Here is a 6,087-nt window from a genome sequence, read left to right on the forward strand (position 1 = left end):
AAATAACCCTATTAAAAATGGGGTACAGAACTAAACAAAACGTTCTCAGTTGAGGAATATCGAATGGCTGAGAAATATCTAAGGAAGTGCTCCACATCCTTAGCCATCAGAGAAATGCAAATCAAAACAACCCTGAGATTCCACCTCACACCAGTCAGATTGGCCATGATCCAAAACTCAGATGACAACAGACTTTGGCGAGGTTGCAGAGAAAGAGGAACCCTTCTCCACTGTTGGTGGGGTTGCAAACTAATACAACCACTCTGGAAATCAGTCTGGCGATACCTCAGAAAGTTGGACATAATACTACCTGAAGGCACAGCTATTCCACTTCTGGGCATATACCCCAGAGACACCTTAGTACACAACAAAGATATATGCACCACAATGTTCATAGCAGCTCTATTTATAATAGCCAGAAGCTGGAAAGAACCCAGAAGTCCTCCAGAAGATGAATGGATACAAAAATTGTGGTACATTTACACAATGGAATACTACTCAGCCACCAGAAACAATGACTTGACCAAAATCTTAAGAAAATGGCTGCATCTAGAGAATATCATCCTGAGTGAGGTAACCCAGTCACAAAGAACAGACATAATATGCAGTCACTGATATTGGGATGCTAACCCCAGAGGCTCGCACTGCCCCAGAAACAACTCACAGACTGTATGAAGTCCAAGAAATAAAGAAAAGAAAACAAAACAAAACAAAAATTCTTTATACAACAAGAAAACTTTGACTATTTCCGTGTTACATTTTGTTTTGCATATACTTTATGCTCATTGTAACTATTAGGTTTTCAATGCATACTATCAAACCTTTAAAAAAATCAAGTACTGACTAACAAATATATTCATACAGTTTTATGTAAAAATTATTTTAAAATCTGAAAAAAAAGTACTGACAAAAATGTATTGTATAATTTTATGCAAAAAATGCTTAAAATCTGTACATTTATCTTTGTTTTGTAAAATAAAGTTGTTAAAAAAAAACCAAAAGAACTGAAACAGGTTATTTTATTCAGCCATATTTCTCAGAGGCTGAGAACAGTGTAGCCTAGATGAGACTGCAATGATGACACCAACATATTAGCATATTTCATATTTTCTGAAGTTAAGGGAACATGTCTAGGCTGTTCAATAACGAAATGGTTACAGAAGATTACAATCTATCAATAATATTTTTATTTTAGTTATTAATTTCTGACCAAAGTTTTCTCCATCACACTTGCTGGGATTATGTTATCTACAATTTGTTTGGGGTAACAATTGTAAATAAGAAATATATGAGTAATAATATTCCAAATAATATTAAAAGATCTCAAAGTAATAAGAAAATTCTCTAGAGTAAATCACATATAACATCACAGAAATTCTCTTTGGTAGATGAATGTTATATTATACTAAAAATAATGCAATAAATTGTCAAAGTATTGAAATTATTTATAGTCACTTTTAGGATAGTGAGATAGAACACAGTTTGATGAAAAACACTAGCTGATAATTAATGTGAATAGGCCCCTAATGTGGGTTTTTAATATCTAAATTGTGGAAGAAACTAGGAAAAATCATTATTTAAAATTATCTTTAGACAAATTAATTAAAACATTATGCATCAAAAATCATATAATTAAAAAATTTTAATCCTCAAAATTAAAATTATTATAATTAGGTACATTACAGGAAGTAAGGAATCACATACTTACAACAGTAGTTCTCTATGAAATACATGTTTGATGTTTGAAACAGCAATGAAATAAACAAAGATTCTGCTTTACAATGAAACATACAAAGAGTAAATCATAAATTAGGAGAATTGGTGTAACAGCAATAAAAATGTTTCTTAAAATTTCTGTGAATGTTTATGTGCCAATAAATTACATAAATAAGCATAAAATTTATATTTTATAAATGTAGAATTAATCAAGAATGAACTATGACAATGTCAAATTTAAACTCAATACAAATGATATTGTATCAGTAGTGAAATTCATGCCGACCAAATGAACCATTGAAGTAGCTAGCTGGCCAAGGGAACATCTTGGACCTAATTTGCAACCTCATGAGAAGATAACATTATCAAGGAACCAAACCCTTCAAAATGTCCATTAAGTAAAACACCAACCTTTGTGCGCACTTTGAGAGACCTATTGATCCAGTTGCATATGTAGCTAAAGATAGCAGTGTCTGGCCTCAATGTGAGAAGAGGCTTTTCTTCCAGAGAAGGTACGTTTTCCCAATGTAGAGGAAATCAACCTTCATATGTAATGTCATGTAATCCAAAAGAAAAAAAAAGAAAGAAAAACAGGGCTACACAAAGAGGAAAAATTTTAATCCATAGGTGTTGCAAGTAATACGATATCTATATAAAAATAAATAAAAAGCTTCTTTTAAAATCACATACTATATAAGTTATTTTAAATTGGTGATTATGTATTTAAGATGCCAGAAAACTATACAATAGAAATTTTTCCATATTATATTTGGAAATGGATTAAGGCAATAATAACAGTACACTTAAGTAAAGCAAAAATGAACAAAAGGGACTTCAGCAAACATAAACCTTCTGAAAAACAAAAGAAAAAAAATAAAAAAACAAACAAGGAAAGTAAGAGGCAACACATTTAATTGAAGAAATATGTGTGAACTATATATCTACAAGGGGTTAATAACCAAAAGAAGGAGCTTTCTGGGACTAGTATCCAATTATCAGTGACTGTATATTATGTCTATTCTTTTGTGACCGGGTTTCCTGACTTGGGATGATATTCACTAGATACATCCATTTTCATAGGAATTTCAAAAAGAATTGATAAATGGGACTTAATGAGATTGCAATGGTTTTGTAAGTTTAAGGACACTGTCAAGAAAACAAAACAGCAGCCAACAGATTGGGAAAATATCTTTACCAATCCCACATTTGATAGAGGTCTAATATACAATATATACAAACAACTCAAGAAGTTGGATGCCAAACAATTTAACAAACCTATTAAAAATGGGGTACGGAGCTAAACAAAAAATTCTCAATTGAGGAATATCGAATGGCTGAGAAGCATCTAAGGAAGTGCTCAACATCCCTAGTCATTAGGGGAAAAGAAAAAACAACCCTGAGATTCTACCTCACACCAGTCAGATTGGCCAAGATCAAAAATTCAGATGACAACAGTTGCTGGCGAGGATGTGGAGAAAGAGGAACACTTCTCCACTGCTGGTGGGGTTGTAAACTTATACAACCACTCTGGAAATCAGTCTGGCGATTCCTCAGAAAATTGGACATAGTCCTACCTGAAGACCCAGTTATCCCACTTCTAGGCATATACCCCAGAGAAGCTCCAACATACAACAAAGGCACATGCACCACAATGTTCATAGCAGCCCTATTTACAATACCCACAAGCTGGAAAGAACCCAGATGTTCTTCAGTAGATGAATGAATACAAAAAATTGTGGTATGTTTACACAATGTAGTACTACTCCAGTATTAGAAACAATGACTTTATGAAATTCCTTGGAAATTGGATGCATCTAGAGAATATCATCCTGAGTGAGGTAACCCATTCACACAAGAACAGACATAATATGCAGTCACTGATAATTGGATACTAGCCCCAGAAAGCTCTGAACATCCCAGAAACAACTCACAGGCCATATGAAGCTCAAAAATAACAAAGGTCAAATATTGAAAGCCCCAGACCTTCTTAGGAAAAAAAAGTGTATAGCACCCTCTCAGAGTGTGGTACGCCTAGACCCTAAATCATTAATAGTCCAAGAGCTAGGAATATAGCCTTGTGGCAATTTTTGGTTTCAAAAATCATTATTTTTAATCTCTACACACCAAGAAAACTACTGTTTCCATGTTATACTCTGTTCTACATGTACTTTATGCTTATGGTAACTAGTGGGATTTCAATGCATGGTATTAAACCTCTAAAAGACTTGCCAAAATGCTTTCTAAATCAGGTTGTAAGAAAAAAACAATAAAATTCTTTCAATTTAAAAAAATGAAACTATTACTTCATGAAATTTCTAGGCAAGTGGATGGAATTTGAAGCTATCATCCTGAATGAGGTAACCCAGTCACAAAAGAACACTCACTGATAAGCCCATACTAGCCCCAGAAAAACTCTGAATACCCAAGAAACAATTCACAGAAATTATGAAGCTCAAAAAGAAGAAAGGCCAGATGTGCCCTATGATCTTCATGCTAGTTCCCAACAATTGGAGTGGGGATTATTCCTGACTCTTGCCTGCCTGTGTATCCTGTTTCCCTAACATTTCTGAGCTCAGTGGAAAGGATATGCCTGGTCCTGCAGTGACTTGAGTTGACAAGGAGGTTGATCCCCAAAAGCGCATGCCCCTTATCAAAAAAGAAGAGAAAGGGGGATGGGGATGAGTTTTCTGAGGATGGGGAATGGGCGTAGAGTGGGTCCTGTGATCAGAATGTAAAACAGATAAATAAACAAATAAACAAATAAACAAATAAATAAATAAATAAATAAATAAATAAATAAATAAATAAATGGAAAAGAAAACTGACAAAGCTTCCATGAATATTATTAATGGAAAACACTATACATTTACACAGTAATTTTTGGCCACCAACTACTGCGCTACAGGCAAAAGAAAAAAAAATGTTCCAATTGTTCTAGATTCATACACATTTTGTTTTGTTAAGTTTCAGATTAATGTTTGTTTATTTTTCATTTTGAAAACATTTCCTCAAACAGATGATATCTGATTATGATTGTGATTTGCAGTTTTTTGATGATTAATGATGTTTTTGTTACTCCATATGTTCCTTATATTTTGTCATGAATCATGAACTCTCTCTCTCTCTCTCTCTCTCTCTCTCTCTCTCTCTCTCTCTCTCTCTCTCTCTCTCATTAGTTTATTTGCTCAGCTATTAAAAAACATGGATATTATGAGTTTTGAAGGCAAATGTATGAGAATAGTAAACATCATCCTGAGTGAGGTAGGTGGATCCATAAAGACACACATGGTTGGTACTCATTTATACATGAGTGTACATTTCAACCGTAGACACTTTCCCTATAGCGTCTTTAAACTTCCTTGAATTGTCTGTTTCTTCTCAGTCACTCCTTCCCTAGGTTCCCCTCCCTCTACTGATTTAAGCTTCATTGTACATGCCCCTTAAACATCTTGTCTATCTTCTTTGGGAAACTGCACCGTTAGTAGTGAGTATGTTTAACTTTTTGTTGGGTTATAAGGATTTTTTTATTGGATATTCTCTGTATTTATGTTTTGGGCATTATCCTCTTCCCCCATTTTTTTATATACCTGCTCCAACCTAATTGCTTGGCATTCCTCTACACTGGGGAAAAGAGCCTTCATTGGACCAAAGGCTTCTCCACCTATGGATGCCAAACAAGGCCATCCTCTGCTACATATGTAGCTGGACCCATGGGTTCCTTTCTGTGTACTCTTCAGTGGGTGGTTTAGTCTCTGGGAGCTCTGGTTGGTTTATATTGTTCTTCCTATGGGTTTGAAACCACCTTCAGCTCCTTTAGTTCTTTCTCTAAATTCTTTATTGGGGACCCCATTCTCAGTCTAAAGTTTCATTGAGAGGATCCAATTCTGTATTTCTCAGGCTCCTGTCAGCATGCATTTTTTGGAATCTACAATATTATCTGGTTTTTGGTGACTATATATGGATGGATACCTGAGTGGGACAGTCCTTCTTAGAAGGGGAAGCAAAACATTCACAGGAGAAAATAGAGAGACAAATGCTAGAGCAGAGACTGAAGGAAAGGTTATCCCAAGACTGCCCACGTGAGGATCCATCCCACATACTATGTTTTCTGCACAAACATTTGAGTTTTACCTGAAGAAACCACAATAAAGATACCAGACAGTGTAGCTCAAGATCTTAGAATTCCAGTACTTTTATATGAAGACAAGATGATTATGTTGTCTGACTGAGAAGTCCTTGCTAATCACCGGCATAGCCCTATTAGAAATCTCTTCTCATTAAACAAGGTGGTGATTTCTGAAAAAGAACACCCATGTTTGACCTTTGTCCTGGGTGCTCACATGGGCACACACACACACACACACACACACA

Source organism: Micromys minutus (assembly GCF_963924665.1).
Source record: "Micromys minutus genome assembly, chromosome: 1".
Classification (NCBI taxonomy): Eukaryota; Metazoa; Chordata; class Mammalia; order Rodentia; family Muridae; genus Micromys; species Micromys minutus.